The sequence below is a fragment of the Solanum lycopersicum genome, chromosome 11 (genome assembly GCF_036512215.1).
Source record: "Solanum lycopersicum chromosome 11, SLM_r2.1".
Classification (NCBI taxonomy): Eukaryota; Viridiplantae; Streptophyta; class Magnoliopsida; order Solanales; family Solanaceae; genus Solanum; species Solanum lycopersicum.
In genome coordinates this window covers 26,232,282-26,250,285 of record NC_090810.1, presented here as the reverse complement: position 1 = coordinate 26,250,285, position 18,004 = coordinate 26,232,282, and the positions used below count along the sequence as shown (strand labels likewise).

General features: G+C 38.4%; 1 pseudogene; it reads left to right on the top strand.

Annotated features, from left to right (window-relative positions):
• The first annotated feature begins 3,709 nt into the window (after nucleotides 1-3,709).
• LOC138339331 (bidirectional sugar transporter SWEET5-like) lies at nucleotides 3,710-16,991 on the top strand (annotated as a pseudogene).
• Nucleotides 16,992-18,004: the final 1,013 nt, after the last annotated feature.

The following is an 18,004-nucleotide window of genomic DNA, read 5'->3' as shown; positions in this document are numbered from 1 at the left end:
TTTTTTTTTTTAGGATTTATGGTTTAGAGTTTAGAATTTGAGGTTTAAAATATATGTTTTACTATTTAATGTTTGAGTTTGATATTTTTGCCTCACGAATTTGGGTTTATGATTTAGTGTTAGGGTTTGAGTTAAGGTTAGGGCTAAAGTTTTGGGTTAATTAGGTTTTTGGTTTATGTGTTTAGGATTTGAGGTTTAATATCAACGGTTTATTTTTTAATGTTTGGGTGTTGATATTTTGGACTTAGGGTTTAGGGTTTATGATAGGTTTAGGGTAAGAGTTAATGTTAGGTTTAGGGTAAGGGTTTAGGTTGTTTTTTATGATTTCGGGTTTGAGGTTAAGGATTTGAGTAGTAATATCTATGGTTGAGTGTTTTCTATTAGGGTTTTTGTAATTTGGTCTATGGGTTTAGGGTTTTGGGTTAAGTTTAAATATAGGGTTAGGGTCAGGGTTAGGTTTTTTTTAGGATTTATGAATTTTTTGTTTAAAATGCATGTATTAGAGCTTAATATTTAGATTTTGGTGTTTTTTTCATGGGGTTTTGGGTTAATGGTTTAGGGTTTGGGTTAAGGTTAGGTTTATGGTTTGGGTTAAGGTTAGGGTTAGGTTTATGGTTTGGGTTAAGGTTAGGTTTTTGGGTTTTTTTTGTTTAGGATTTTACTTTTAAAATCTATGGTTTAGTTTTTAATGTTTGGGTTTTGTCCTTTTGGACTTGGGTTTTATTTTTGATTTATATTTGGACTTAGGATATAGTGTTTAGGATTGAGGTTCAAGGTTAGGGTGTTGGTCTTTTTTTACGTTTTATGGTTCAAGGTTTATCATTTGAGGTTCAAAATCTATGGTTTAGTGCTTAATGTTTGTTTTTTAGTTTTTTGGGCTTTGTGTTAAGGGTTTATGGTTTATGGTTAGAGTTAGGGTTTTTGTTTTGGGTTTTTTTAGGTTTTTGGCTTTAGGGATTAGGATTTGAGGTTTAATATCAATTGTTTAGTGTTTAATATTTGGTTTTGGTATTTTGGGCTTGGGTTTAGGGTTTATGGTAGTGTTAGAGTTAGGGTTAATGTTAGGGTGTAGGTTGTTTTTAGGTTTTTGGATTTGGGGTTAAGGGTGTGAGTTGTAATATCTATAGTTTAGTTTTTAATGTTAGGGTTTTTGGTAATTTTAGCTTTGGATTTAGGGTATAACATTTAGGGTTAGGGTTAAGGATAGGTTTAGAATTAGGCTTAATTTTAGGGATAGGGTTAGTGTTTAGGGTTATTTTTGGGTTTTAGGGTTTGGGGTTTAGTATTTCTAGTTTAAAATTTATTATTTAGTGTTTAGTGTTTGAATATTTATATTATGGGCTTATTTTTAATTGCCCCTAGAGGGGTAGGGGCTGAGCAATCCCCGCATGCCTTAACATTAATAAAAACAAAAACACAATGAGGGGACATAAACCTTACCTCCAAACCTATGATGGTTTAGAGTCAACTTTTCAAAAAAAATCAACTCCTCTCCTTACAAAAAACGTAAAACCAAAATACTAAGAACCTAGAAGAGAGGACTCCTCATACATAATATCTAGGAAACATAACCAATGGAGACTCTCCCTTTACATTTTCAAAAAACTATAAGCTAACCTATTCTAACCTGTCAAAAGAAGCTATAATTATGAATTATAGCGAAGTTGAAAAGGTAACATATTGATCAAGGGGGCTCTTTAATTTTCTTGGTCTTCCTCCTCCTAAATCTAGGCATTTCTAATAGATCAAGATGATATTAAACATTTGCTTCCTTAGGCAGTTGTTGGTTGTTGAAGTATATTTGGGGAGTGGCTGTCTTGTGGTTGTGTTTTGAAAGTGCATCAGCAATTTAATTATCTTTTTTAAATACATTTATGTATTTGATGTTTTGGGTCAGAGTTGAAGGTGTGTCTATGTTGTCCATACCTGCCTTGTTACAATAACGAAAACAGTAGGCTCAAAGCCAAAGTTAGTCAATTTTTCATTAGTAGGGTGTTTACCCCTTAAGTCCATAAAAACAAGAGGATTAAAAAGGAATGTTCTTATGCCATTAAAGTGAATTGAAGTGGTTTTTGGTTCTTTTTTCTCTGATTTCCTCCTATGATGAAGAGCAACTAAAGCCTCCGTGAGTATTCAGTTTCCACACTGATTGATCAGGAAGGTGGTGTTATGGAGAATCTTTGTTTTAATGTTGTTGGGGAATTGACTAGTTGGTGCCTTCTCAATCAACTTGCTCCAGCGCCACTTCCCTTCTTCCCCAAAATCAGCCACAGTGGAATTGTTGAATGTGTTATTATTGCTAGAAAATTGTTCTAATGGTCCACTTCAAAGCCAACTATCCCACAAGGTATAGTTTCAAGCTTGATGTTTCCATTGGATATGTTGTTCAACTTGTTGTCTATTTATTATCATGTATTTTCAAGTCAATGACTCTCCTGTATCCCATTTTTTGCTTACAGGGTTAGATCTTTGGTAATATTTTTATCTTAAAAAATCTCCCCACAGAGTTTGTTAAGTTCTAACAATCCACTACTGCTTGAATAAGATAGCCATGAAAACATCATTTAATTTTCTCATTCCCACCCTCTCTTCATCATATGGGAAGCTTAGATTTTTCCATGATGCCCAATTATACATCTTTCTTTCACTTTTCCATCCCAAGAAAACTCATCTATGAGCATTTGAATATGTTTAAGTACATTAGATGAATGTGTTACTACAGACAGTAAGTGTATACGCAGGTCCTGTAAAACATGTTTTGTAAAGACTGCTTTGCCACCATAGCTGAGTTGTTTAGTTTGCCAACCTGTAATGCTGCATACAAATTTGTTAACAAGGTCAGATAAAGAAATATTCCTAGGACTACCAACAAGTAAAGGGCATTGAAGGTAAGTAAGAGGACCCTGCTTTTGTTTAAAACCTGTAGTCTTTTAATTTAATCTCTTGTGCTATTGAAATCAGTAGAGTATAGCATAAAATGACTCTAGTCTCCATTGATGAGTTACTTAGAAATATCTTCATACTCCTTTTAAGTTTGCATTAAAAGATCTAAAGTTTTGCACCTTCCATAGGTAAAATATATTATGTCATCAGCAAAGCTCAGGTGGTTGAATTTAGTCCCCCTCATATCCATGAAAAAACATGATAATCATGGGGATTATGTAACCTGTTGAGTGACCTTGATAATATTTCTGCACCTAAAATAAGTAGGACAGGAGAAAGGTCGTCACGTTGCTTGAGACTTCTAGTGGAGTGGAAGAAACCATACCTCTTACCATTGACAATGATTGAGTACCAATTATTGGCCATAATTCTCCACACAATATCAATGAAAACTTCAGCAAATCCCATTGACTTAGAACCACAAAAATTTATGACCAAGAAACCTTGTCATAAGCTTTTGCCATGTTAGTTTTATTATTATATTGCTCCCAATATTGGGTTTCTTGACTTGGTAAATGATTTCCTGAGCTAACATGATGTTCTCAAAAATACATCTACATTCAACGAACCCCGATTGATTGGGAGAAATTAAAGAAGTGAGGATAAGACTAAGTTTGTTTCTCACTAGCTTAGATATAGTTTTGCTTAGTTGCTCAAACTTATAGGCCTAAATTAAGTTAATTTTTAGGATCACTCACTTTAGGAATAACGCTAAACACTAAACCTAATCCTCTAGCCTCTAGTTTTTTCTAAAAAGCCATAAAAGATGGTGATGAGTATTAATGATATTCGATTTATCGTTAACATTATCGACAATATCTTATCATTTGTTCTCTTTGCTTTACCAATGCCAACATTTCTGTTATGCCTCGTATTTTTTTATACGTAGTGCGCATCGTGATCTAGAAGACGTAAAGAAATATTAGGCAAGGATGTTATTTCCAAATGTGATATTAAGTATGAGTTGGCTAATGTAAGTGCCATTAACTTTAAGTGAGGGATTAATTAGTGGCTAATTTGGATTGATTTAATCCAATGGGCCCCACCACTCATAATTGGTGGCTGATTAGGATTAATTTAATCCAGTGGGCCCCACCACTCAAGGCAAAATTAAAAAGGGATCAGATTGTGGGCTGGCCTTAGTGGACAGGTGTAGAGGGGGGCTGCCTCCACTTCATACTATTAAATGAGGTGGAGAAATCCACTCCATGCTAAATAAAGTGGTGAAATGCATTGCTGCATATCATTTTCTTCTTCACCACTTGTCTTAGGCAACCATGGAAATGGAGAAACCAACCCTGCAACTCTTGGCCAGCAGCTGCAAATAATTTGGTTAGTAATCTCCTTGTTTGGTGTATTAATTCTTTAGAATACCCTTGTTAATTATCCATTAATTTTAAGAAGGGGGCGTGACCAGTAGCTTAGGAAGTTTGTTTTAGTTATTGAATGTGCTAAGTATGCACGGATACCATAATCGGATTATTAGTGGTGTCGTGTTGGTGCTTGGGCTGTTTTGATTAAAGCAAACTGCAGGAAAATTCTGTTTTGGCATTATGTATATGTTGAATGTGATTATGAGTATATACTCCAAAGGATGAATACGATAAGGTAGATGTGTTGCGAGTTATAAAACGAGTTATCGCTCGGTGTGTCGTTGCTTCGCTGCTATGGTTGCCGAGACGGAACTGTTTTGGGGAGGGGGCTGTTTAATATGATTCTTTGGGTTATATGTGTTATTGGTATTGCTGTGGATAATTTGGATTGTTGTCGGATTGGGACGAAGTAAGGAAAATAGGGGAAGTGCTGCCGAATTTTCGTTAGATTATTATCTAGCTTACAAGAAAGTAAAGCACGATGTTTATCTAATTGCGGCACGATTGTTGCTTGTTATAGATTAATAGCTTGAGCAGTAAATATTGGACGTGCGGCTCGATTATACGGTATGTAACGCTGTCCCTTCTTTTTTGTTTGGCATGACTTTTAAAAATAAGCGAATAACTGACAGATTTGATACTTACCTCTAGAGCGTCTAGGTGACGTATATTCTTGCTTCCACAATTATTCCTCTATATATCGGCTATGTCTAAGGATATGATGATCTCTAATATCTATGGTAGTGCTTCTTAGAGTCATTGAGATTTTACGTTTCCATATCGTATTAAAGGTTCATAATCTTGATAAAACATTAATCTTTGGTAATACTCCTTGCTGGTTCACGTTGATTGTTCTATTGAGTTATAAGAAATGATTTTAATTGCATATGGTTGCTCATAATATTCTGCTCGTGCATAGAGTGATTTATCATTTCACCGAGTCCCGGACTGGGTAATGTTCGTGCGGAGTTTCTTGCATATGTCACCGAGTTCCTCACTAGAGGGCCGGGTATGTATATTATATATATGATTGGTGATGAGGATGGTTATGATGATGATGATGACGGAGATGACGTGATGATTATTTTGCCGAGCCCCTTACTAGGGAAGCTGGGCACCTTAAATGTTAAATATATGCATGATTTTCACTTAAAAGGGTATATGTGTAGCGATATTTTGTTTCGACTTGCCATATTGGTATCCTCTCATCTTTACCTTATGCTTTACATACTCAGTACATTGTCCGTACTGACCCCCCTTTCCTCGGGGGGCTGCGTTTCATGCCTGCAGGTGTAGACGCACAGTTCGGTGATCCTCCCGCCTAGGATATCTACTCTGCTGATTGGGAGAGCTCCACTGTTCCGAGCCCAGTCGTTTTGGTACATAACTTTTGTGTAGTCTTTTGCTCGTCTATGGGTATGGCGGGGCCTTGTCCCGTCGAGTTTCACTAATGTACTCTTAGAGGTCTGTGGACATTATGTGGGTTGTATATATATGTTTTGGATAATGGTCTGGACATGGTTTGTTTGGGATGTCCGCTTGTACAGGGGCAGCCTTGTCGGCTGCATACATCATTGTGTATTGTGTAGTGGCAGCCTTGTCGGCATACGTATGTTATTATGCTTTGAATAGTGGCAGCCTTGTCGGCTCGCGTATGTTGTTATGGTTGAATGGTTATGACTCCTTATGAGACAGGTCCTCTTATATATATATATATATATGACGTTGGGGTTGGCTTTATTTGGTTAAATTCCATATTGTCTTAGTTTCAGTTGGTTATACTTAGCAGGTTTGTATGTGGGTGTCCAAAACGGGCACTAGTCACGGCCCATCGGGTTGGGTCGTGACAATTTCATCGAATCATAAAAAACAAATTAGTGGAGGAGTTCCACCCGTACCTATACCTTGCATATACAATAAACTGTTTGAGGTGGATTCACTAAGGCATGCCTTTCGTTCATCCACACAACATTATTGTGGTCACCATCAACATCATTGGTCTTTTTCATGCAGTTGTGCTATATTTCCCCATTGTTCTTCTACACTGTTGATATACCGTGGTTTCAAGGTACTTTTAATACTTTTTCCTAAGTTTATTGTGTGTCCAAAAGCTTTTTTGTATTAATTTGTATGTAAGTTTCTCTTTATTTGGGAAATCTGTCAAAAAGATGAATGCGGAGACTTTTGAGCAATAAATGCAAAAAAGTACCACCTACAGAGCTTTTGATGGTGTGTCGTGCCTTTGACGGTCCGTAGGTGGCATCGTAGTGAAGCTGCTGAAGGAAGATGGGGAAGTCTGACCAAGTGTGGGGTTACGGAGTGTGTGATGGACCGTCGTAGCCATGACGGTACGTTCTGCTGGTTCATCATGAAGATCAGAGTAGTAGTCCCACTAACCAAATTCCAAGAGTTTAAGTGTTATGGAACAGAGACCCTCGACAGACCATTGTGCCTGTGGCGATTAATCATACCTGTCGTCAAGGATAATGAAGGGAGCAGTACAAGAATTTGCAAAGTATGGGATGACAGATTCCAGGACTATCCATCGTGACCACGACGACCCATCGCGAGGTCCGTCGACCCAGCCGCGTTTTGACAGATTTCCATCAAATATAGTCCTTCTTTGATTAGGTTTTGGTTATTTATAAATAGTTTGAAAAAAAATCATTTTGGGGGATAGACTTTTTGGTTATGAGACTCTCTTATAGTTAGACTCTTGGTTATTTTAGCTTCTTTTTTGGATTAGGCTTTGTGATTATTATTACACTTTTGGAGAATATTTTGTCTTCGATTAATTGCAATAATTGATTGTTTGTTATTTTATTGATTAATTAAGTGAATTTGTGGATTTTTTTCTTTCTCCGTGAAGTAAGTACATGAATTCTTATATTACATATTTGAATATTGTGATTATTACTATGGTTAAATAAACTCCATAACAAGAGTTGTGCGAACCGTAGGTTAATAATGAGGTAAAACCTAACTAAAATAACAATTCTAGAGTAGTGTCATGCATGAATTGATAGTTCTTTCGCTTGGAAGTCTTTTTAACGGATGACAAACATTAGAACTCGCCTTAATGCTAATTGTCGAACCAAGGAGGTAGATAATAGCAAAAGAATTATCAACATAGATTTAGTGTATACTATCTAATAGGCTAGTGATGATTAGTACAAGGTAATAACTTAGTCAAATATCGAATACAATGCTTAATATGAGGTAAAGGTAAGGGTTACTATAGCAACACATGTAGCCGGACCAAGGTGCGGAGTGAAATTTTCTAGATACCAGACCAAGGATTTAGAAATTCATAACTTATCACTCTACATGCAAGAAACTAGGAAAGAATTGTTATAGTTAGAATTATCAAGTTAGTTATATGTGGGGAACATGTACACCCTAGTTACTTTTATTAACTGATTAAAATCCAACATTTGAAGCTGTTAATATTCTCCTTTAATTTAGCTAGTTATTTTCATTCATTTAGAAGTAAAAAAATATCTTTTATTGTCATTTTTTACCAAGGAAATATTTGACTAAATAGTAGTAATAATAGATTGAAGTTAAGTCTGAATTATTTTCCTCGTGGGAACGATCCAACCTCACTAGTTGGGTTTTTTACTTGATACGACTGCTTTACCTCTTATTTGTGAAGTAAGTTTGAGTGTATCAAACTTTGGCGCCGCTGCCGGGGAAAGTAGCTTTAAGATTAACTTAAACTTCTTATTAAAATTTAGTCAATATTTTCTTAATCTTATTTTGTTTATTATTTTTTATTCATGCAGAACTATCTTCCTTGTATGCCAAATACACGGAGAGGAAGAGAACCCTTGTTTCCTTACGATCACAAATTAGAGCAGACACTACCCAACATTAATTGAAACTTGGGTATTAATGATGATGATCCAAACCAGAACATCGTAGCTCTGGTTGATGTTCATGGTCAATTGTTACCTGATGCTCCAGGTGAATACAAATAGAGGGGACAAAAACCCGCTCCACGACCCCAAGAATACTACAGAGGCTATAAAAAAAATAGCATACTACGATGGGCCACTTGTCTTGCCCCCTATGCCACAAGGTCACACCTTTGTGGTAACTAGTACGTTGATGCAAATGCACACTGCCAGAGGTTTCTTTTCAGGGCTACCTTCTGAGGATCCACATGCCCATATAGCTAAGGTAAGGGCAGTGTGTAAAGCTGTGTAGGGTGGCCTGACTTGGACTATGATGTAATAGGGCTAAGAATTTTCGCTCACACTGACGAGAGAGTCTGCTATTTGGTTAACTGAGCTCCCTTATAACTCAATTTTCACTTGGAACAAACTAAGGGACATTTTATTAGCACGCTACTACCCTGTCTCCAAGAAACTAAACAACAAAGACAAGTGAACAACATTGTGGCACTACCAGGAGAGCGAGTTAGTAGTTCTTGGGATAGATTAACCTCATTTTTTAGAAGCGTCCCAAATGACCATAAAGATGATGAGTCATCGAAGGAATACTTCTATCGGGGACAGGGTGAAAATAATAAAGCGGTGTTGGATACTATAGCAGTTGGTTCTTATGGGGAGTGTCCTTATATTGAGATTGCTGAAAAGTTGGAGAAAATCTCTCGGAACAATAAAGCTTGGAGTACTAGGAAGTCAGATAGAGGTAACTATGGTATCAGAAATGATAGGAATGGGCCGTATGTCCCTCCTCAAAATTGTGAAGTTACTCCTAGGGTTGGTGGAGATAGTATGGCGCGAGTTGAGGATATGTTGCACCAAATGATGAGGAGGTTTTATGCTAATGATGAGCACATTAAAGAGTAAAGGAGTGATTTAGTGGGTATTGGGTAGAAAGACGATACACATGCAATATTTATTAAGCAGATCGAGTTGCAAATGACCCAATTATCTGCGTTTGTGTACACATGGCAACCGGGCACTCTTCCTAGCAACACTGTCCCGCTTCAGAAAAATAATGCACACTGTATGACAATCACTACTCGGGGTGGTAAGCAAACCATTGACCCACCTATTACATCTAATGAGGAAAATGTGAGAAAGGATAATGATAAGGTGGTAGAGGGTAGTGGTGAAGCAGAATATAGCACTGGAAAAAAAGATGCGGAAGTCCCTATAAAGGTATTTCCCATGCCGAGACCACCACCCCCTTTCCTCAAAGATTAGTGAAAAAGACCGAGGATGGTAAATATCAACGTTTTATAACAATGTTGAAGCAGCCTTCTATCAATGTCCCTTTGGTAGAAGCTCTACAACAAATGCTCGATTATGCCATGTTTATGAAAGATCTGGTTACAAAGAAAAGATCGGTCATTTTTTAGGATGATGATAGAATGCAACATTGTAGAGCTATTGCTACAAGATCTCTCATACAAAAGAAATAAGATCCGGGTGTGTTCACTATTTCTTGTACAGTGGGGTCATTATATTCTGCGAAAGCATTATGTGATCTGGGGGCAAGCATAAATCTCATGCCCCTCTTAATTTACAAGAAGTTGGTTTTAGGTTCCCCAAAGGACACTACGATGTGGCTATTTAATGGTGATCGAATAGTGAAAAGGCCAATAGGGGTACTCCACTATGTGCTAGTAAAGGTGGAGTTATTTATATTTCCAGCAGATTTTGTTATCCTTGATTGTGAAGTCGATTTTGAAGTGAATATTATTCTTGGGAGGCCATTCCTTGCTACTGGTAGAGCTTTAGTTGATATTGAAAATGGACAGATGAAATTTTGGTTGAAGAATGAAGAAGCGACCTTCAATATTTTTTAGGTCCATGAGGAAGATTGGTGAGCTCCAATCGGTATCTTCTATATCCTACAAAGAAAAGATAAAGAAGGATTATGACCTAAAAAGTGAAAAACAAGAGTTTATGGTTGGGGATTTGGTGTTTTTAGATAGTTCTAGGTTGCGTTGGCTTCCGGGCAAGCTCAAATCCAAATGGACTGGCCTTTTCTTGATTACTCAATTATTCCCTCATGGAGCAGTTGAGTTAGAAACCAAGGAGGGAGTGCAGTTTAAGGTTTATGGAGAATGAATAATGTCTGCCATCAAATCCCAAGGATCAACCAAGGGATCGAGGCATACCATCTCGATGAAGGTTGAGTAATCAAGCGTCCTCGATCGTGCCGCGATGTTAAATCATGTTTTTTCCGGAGGTAACCCAATAATTATAGATTTTCTAGTAATGGTAGCATTTTCTACTAATGGGTATTAAATTTGCAAGCACATCACCAGGAATTTCTAGAGATACACCACTCTGCAGTAGTCACTGACGGACCCATCGACGTCCCGTCATGAACACGACGGACCGTCGCATGAATCCGTCTTGCCAGGTACATCTTTCAGTTATTTTCAAAACTAGGGCACAAGCAACAGAACTAACGACGGACCGGCACAACTGCGACGGACCATCGTCGGGGACTCGTCTCGTCATTAATGAAGCATACCCGACCGGCCCGGCTGGGAGTTTTTAAAAATTCTTAACATTTAACAACCCCACCCCTTAATTTACCCATTTCCTTCCCTCTTCCTTCCACCTCCCTCCCTTTTCAACTTCCAATTTTCTACCTCTCTTCAACCTATCATATTTTCCAAATTCCCAAATTCATAAAATCCACTTTCTACTAGTCGAGTCTGCTGCTATGGTTCTTTTCTTGATCACCAAGTACCTTCCTATCTTGTTTTTCTCAAATTCTCAGGTATGTGTCTCTGATTTCTACCCATGTACATTGCATTTTTTTTTTATCAATTAGTATTACCCTATATCTTATTGATTGTTTCATTCTTTAATACATATTTTGTTTTACCTAGGTTGCGAATCCTCAAAATTGCCTTGTTAAACCACTAAAAATAGGTGCTTTAGCAATGCTAGTTTACTAGGTATTTGGGTTAAACACATGTAGGTCAAAACACTAAAAATTCAATTTGGGTCATAGGGGATGAATGTGGCATCCCCTGTTCTTTCACTGAATGAAAGAATGATACCCCGATGACGGACCGTCGTACCCACGACGGACCGTCATAGGGTCCATCCCAACATCCCTAACACCTCACTGTCCAATTTTCTCCAACTATCCACCAACGAACTCATGCGATGGACCGTCGTTCACACAATGGTCCATCCTTCACAACCGTTCTGGTTGTTAGAGACCCTATTCCTAAGGATCTCTTACTTTTTCTAAGTGTCCTCTTACAGACATATACGACGGACCATCATACTCGCGATGGTCCATCCTGCACAACCGTTCTGGTTGTCAAAGACCCTGTTCGTAAGCGTCTCAAAAATTTTCCAAGTGTCCTCTTACAGTCATCTACGATGAACCGTCATACCCACGATGATCCGTCCTGATAATCGTCACGACAGTCAGAGACCTCTCTCCCAAGGGTCTCCATACTTTTTTCTAAGTGTTCCACGACGACATCGATGATGGACAATCATCATTACAATGGTTCATCCTTCTTATCCGTCATACTTGTTATAGACTTTCTTGGGTCTCTACCTGAACATACTTTAAGTAAGACATGACGGACCCCATGACAGTCCGTCATACATACGATGAGCCGTCACCTGGTTTGTCGTGTTTCACTGTTACTATAGAAATGTCGTTATATCTTAAATCTTTTATTTATTTTTTGTCGTTTGCTAGTCTTTTTTGCTCCTTCTAGTACTAATATTGATTTTTTACAGGTACTATCTAGTATAGCACAAAAAAAAGATTGAGTCTACGCACGTGGGCAATCAAAGTCTATTTCCCCGTCTTCTCGCCTGGTCATTGGCTCTAATGATGAGCTTGACCCCGAGTATGTGCCCCCAGGAACTTCTACCCTATCCCGAGTTGCATGTGTTGCGAGAACCACACCCAAAAAGGTGGCGTCCGGCGTACTCATTGCCTCCCAGTCTGATGAGGAGTGCACATTGACCGGCACACCTTCTGGGTCTGCTACTAATGAAGAAGGAGTGTTTGGCTCCTTAGGAGTTTTATGGTCGCAGGAAGCCTCCGGATCTACAGAGTTCCCTGCACCCGCTACAGCTTCATAATCTACCTCGTCTGATGAGGTTGACAGTTCAAAATCCACATCCAACTCACCGACTCGTGCTCTCACCCCGATTGCCAACCAGCTCAACCGGTGGTGTGTCGATGGGCAGTATCAAGTTTATTCAGACACAAATTTCTGAATGACAAAGGAGTCATGACACAGACCCTTACATTGGAGAGGAGGGTCCTTATGGGAAGTCTCTCGACTATGCCAGAGATCCACAATCTCTTCACCTAACATCGACTGGAGTGGACAACACGTTTGTTGTGGCATTATAGTTAAGAGTCGGTCCGAGAGTTCTACGCCTACTACGTGGCTACTCTCAAATCATAAATTGATAGGTGGGTTTCCTTCGCCAAACATGCCCCATTGGAGCATGTCCGAGTACGTGGCATTCAGGTTAATATCTCCCTACCTGCCATCCGTCGGTATCTATGCTGTGAGGATGTTGATGCCAACCGAATCCCTCTCACCGCCGAGTTTGACTACCGGTGGCAAATTGTCAAAGATGGCCAATTCTTGTGTTAGCCATCTCTTAGAGAGACCACCAAGAGGTGGATAGCCCTGCACTTATCTGTTGATGGAGAGGGTGCTGACGATGTTCTTATGGTTGATTGTCTGCCACTGCCTTTCCCCCAAAGCCGCGTATAATATAGTCGCATGGGATCGTGCAGTACTGAAGGCAGCAATGATAGCTAGGTTTGAGGTGGACTTTGCTCAGCTTCTACAGGCAGTCATGCACCAGAGGGCTTTTAAGGTCACAACTACTTACCCTTTTCCGTGCAAGAAATTTTCTTCATGCAAGTCCGCAGGTGTGCCCATCTGGCACATTGATCAACTCAAGACCCCACTAGGCACTGTTGATATTGGCCTCATCAGGGATGAGGCCAATGACTTGGCTCCACACAGAGGGCCCCATCCAGAGTTGCCTCATATTAGTGACAATCTTGATGATACCATCACACAGCCTCGCACGGCTACGCAGGATGCTTCCACTAACACTATCCCAGTCTAGTCTATCCCGGGTAGTAGCACTGACCTGAGCTCCTCTCGCTCATCCCCTTTCCCCGCTCTGGTCCCGCTTGCTAGGGTCCAGAAACTAGGAGCAGAGATGGCTACACTTCTGCATCACATCTAGCCATGGATGCAGAGGTATATTGGTGAGGCATAAGAGCGCTTGGAGTGGAGAATGGTCCAGCACACAGAGCAGAAGACTGCTGAGGTTCATCACCGCTTGGACGCTTTTGAGTTGCGGTTGCTAGCCCGTACAGCACCTCAGGTGAATGTGTCGACCCTTCAGGCTGCGTTTGAGAGTCTTCGCGCAGACATCAATGTGATCTTAGAGGCTAGGGTGCCTAAGTCTGAAGCCCCTTATGCAGAACCTACTGAGGATATACTGATGGTGGCCTTATTCGCCACTTCTGAGATTCCGTCACCTCCACCTCAAGAGAATGCCAATAGAAATAGGGTTCACGAAGAGGATGAGGCTAGAGCACGAAAGAAAGAGCGTTGTGAGATGGAGAATGTGAGGAGAGCCTCACTTTTTAATGAGGAGGCGCGTCGGATGAGGGCCGTAGAGTCAGCTGCTCGGGCATGTAGCTCCAGAAATGTAGGGATAGCGGAGGATTTGCTGATAGCGTTCTTGCTGCTGAGGGAACTACTAAGGGTGTCCAAATTACAGGTGTAGTCAGCTGCTAGACCTTTCTTTCTCAACCCAACTGACCTTTTTTTTAGAATAATGTGTTAGCCCTGGTCCCTTCTTTGACATGTGCACATCAGCTTATGCCAAAAGCATAAGTTGAGGGTGGCTAATGTAGTAAACAACCCTTTTTATGGACCTGACCCAACTTTGGATATTGTGTACTTTGACTCATGGCAAATCCATGAGTTGAGGGTGGCTATTATGAGGAATGCTCAAGAAAGTGGGGTTGAAAGAACAAAGAGAGAGAAAGAATAAAAGTAAAGTGACTCAAGAATTAGTTTAAAGAAAAGTGAAATAAGAAATATAAAAATACAATAAATATAAGCAAGAAAAGAAGAGAGTCACTTACACAAATGAAGAAAGAAGAGAAAATAGCAAGGTAAAAGAATAAGGGAAAGTGGGAGAAATAAAATGATGAAAAGAGGTATGCTTAGCCGATATGTCAAGGAGGGATTAAAAGTAACTAAAGTATACCTAAATATACCCTACCTGACCCTGAGCCTATGATACAAGCTAAGAGAGTCCTATAGTGATCCTAAAAGTCTTATAGCAAACTTAAAATAGTGAAAATAAGGGTAAGCTTATGGCAATATGTATGAATGAGTTGTGAATCTGTTCTAAGAGTGAATGTTGAAAAGTAATCCTTGTACTCAAACTAAAATCATTGTGTGAAAAATGAGTATAATTTTTTTGATGTGAGGATATTAGTTGCAATACCGGAAATATTAGAACCTATGTAAGAAATTGAAGAGGATAGGTGTTGGTGCATGGTGAATTATGTGTCATGTCTGATTCCACATAATTTAAGTCTAATAGTGATAGCATGCATAAATATGATGATACTGATTGACATTGATAACCAAAGGATTGCTAAAGACTAAACATGGATACTATTGTACAAAGATATTGTAGTCAGTCATAGTGCGTCGCTTTAGGACAAACAATGAATTTAAGTTGAGGGTGTTGATAAACCGTGGTTTCACGTTATTTTAAATGCTTTTTCCTTAAGTTAAGTGTGTGTACAAAAAAATTTTTGTATTAATTTTTATGTAATTTTTGAAGGAAATCTATCTAAAAGATTAATGCGGAGGTTTTTGAGAAAGAAATGCAAAAAAGTACGTTGTGCCTGTGACGGGCCGTAGGTGGCATCGTAGTGAAGCTGCGGAAGGAAGATGGGGGAACTCTAACAAAGTGTGGGGTTACGGAGTATGTAACGGACCGTCATAGCCATGACGGTCCATCCTACTGTTTTATCATGAAGATCACAGAAGTAGTCACAGTACCTAAATTCGAAGAGTTTAAGTGTTATGGAACGGAGACCCTCGACGGACCGTTGTGCCTGTGACGATTCATCAAACCTTCCACCAAAAATAATGAAGAGAGCAGTAAAAGAATTTCCACAGTATGGGACGACGGAGTCCATGATGGTCCGTCTTGACCACGACGACCTGTCGCGAGGTCCGTCGACCCAGATGCATTTTGACAGATTTCTAGCAAATAGAGTCCTTCTTTGATTATGTTTTTTTTTATAAATAGTTTGAAAAACCTCGTATTTGGGGTTAGACATTTTGGTTATTAGACTCTCTTATAGTAGACTCTTGGTTATTTTATCTTCTTTTGTGCATTAGACTCCGTGATTATTATTACACTTTTGGAGAATCTTTATTCTTCGATTAATTTCAGTAATGATTGCTGGTGATTTTGTTGATTGATTAAGTGAATTTCTTGAATTTATTCTTTCTCATTAAAGTAAGTACATGAATTCTTATATTACATATTCAAATGTTGTGATTATGACTATGGGTAACTAAACTCGATAACAAGGATTGTGGAAATGATAGACAAATAATGAGGTAAAACCTAACTAAAATAACAATTCTAGAATGGTATCTTGCATGTATTGATAATACTTTCGCTTAGCCGTATTTTTAACGGATGGACAACGTTAGAACTTGCCTTAATGCTACGTGCCAGACGAAGGAGGTAGATAATAGGAAAAGAATTATCAACATAGATTTAGTGTATACTTTCTAATAGGCTAGTATTGATTGGTACGAGGTAACAACTTAGTCAAATATCGAATACGATGGTTAATATTAAGGTAAAGGTAAGGCTTCGTATAGCAACACACGTAGACGGACAAAAGGTACGAGTTAAATTTTCTAGTTGCTGGACTAAGGATTTAGAAATACATAACTTTTAACTTTGCATGCAAGATACTAGGAAAGAATTGTTATAGTTAGAATTATAAAGTTAGAAACCTGTGGGGAACACGTAAACCCTAGTAACTTTTATTAATTTATTAAATTCCAACATTTGAAGCTGTTAGTTGTCTCCTTTAATTTACCTAGTTATTTTCATTCATTTTGAATTAAAAAAAAACCTTTTATTGTCTTTGCTTACCAAGGAAATAATTGACTAAATAGTAGTAATAATAGATTAAAGTTATGTCTGAACAATTTTCCCATGGGAACGATCCAAACCTCACTAGTTGGATTCTTTACTTAATACGACCACTTTACTTCTTATTTGAGAAGTAAGTTTGTGCGTTTCAACTTGCAAAAGATAGCGGCTACAAATAGTTTCTATTTTGTTCGGTGAAATCGTGGGGTTGGCCATCGCTTAAGCTGGAACCATGTTAGGCTTTCACACTTACACAAGTAGAACCACGGTTCTGGGAATTCTCACAACCGTCTTCGAAATTAGTATGTATGGATCCCCTTTATCAATCATGTACAAGGTTATCAAAACAAAGAGTGTTGAATTCTTTCTAACGAAGCTTTCCACAGTATGCTTTTTTAATGGAATATTCTGGGCCATCTATGCTCTCCTCAAGTTTGATCCTTACATCTTGACTGGGCCATCTATGCTTTCCACTGAAGAATCTCTCTTTCCAATGATCATCCTTGCAATCATCTCTTAGCATGACCTTTTTAATACATATCTTTAACCACCTGAAATATTTCAGTTTCTTGCAGTAAAGATTGTTTAATATTTCCAAACTTCTTTCTTGAAATAGTCGTGGTTCTCCCATGAAATGTTTAGCAATGTTGTAAAGTAGAGTTGCAGTTGCATCCTCAACAACCTCTAAAGATGTAGTAGTTTGACCTCCTTCAGTCTTAACAACATTCTTGCTTGCAACAACATCAAGAATCTTTTTTTTTGTGAGATAATTGTTCCACCAATTTCTTAGAGTACTTGTAAAACATGCAATCATGTTAGCTGCTTGCTTATCGGTGGCACTCTTCCATTTATAGTCTGTGATGTTAATTCCCATCTCTTGGAGTTTATTGTAGATTTGACTATTAGACATACCACTACATGTACAATCTGCAACACTCCTGGGATGCATCTTGTTCTCTTCGAACTGGATATCAGGAAAAAAAAGTCTGGGATAAAAGTTTTTTGAGCGAGGAAGTCTATCCTTAATAGCTCCAACCTTATCACCCTGAGAAAGCTTAATCATCCTAAGTTGCTCATTAATCCTTTCAAGGATTTCAGGAGAGTTGTTGAAATCATTTCCTAGAATAGGAAAATTCTCTGGGATAAGTTATGGTTTTTGACGATAGGATTACTCGCTAAGTTGAAACCTGATTTAGAAGAACTGGGTGTATTACCACATTTGGTTATACTTTGAATCCTCAATTTGTTTGGAAACAACATGAAGAACCTTGTTTGTATAATTATTTTGTTCAAAAACTTTGTTTATTTCTTCAACAGTCACAAAGTTGTTTTCCTTATGTTCTAGAGGTTTTTTGAAAGGTGCTGCTTTCAAAACATCTTTTCAATAAGGGGCGTTTATACCTTCGAGAAAAAGGAGTGACACTTTCAACAACTTTGTCTTTGGTATGCCATCTATTTACCAAAATCTAAAGCGATGAATTAGATTTACCGATTTGGCATGTAGATTCAAACCATTTGAAAAATTCAATTTCT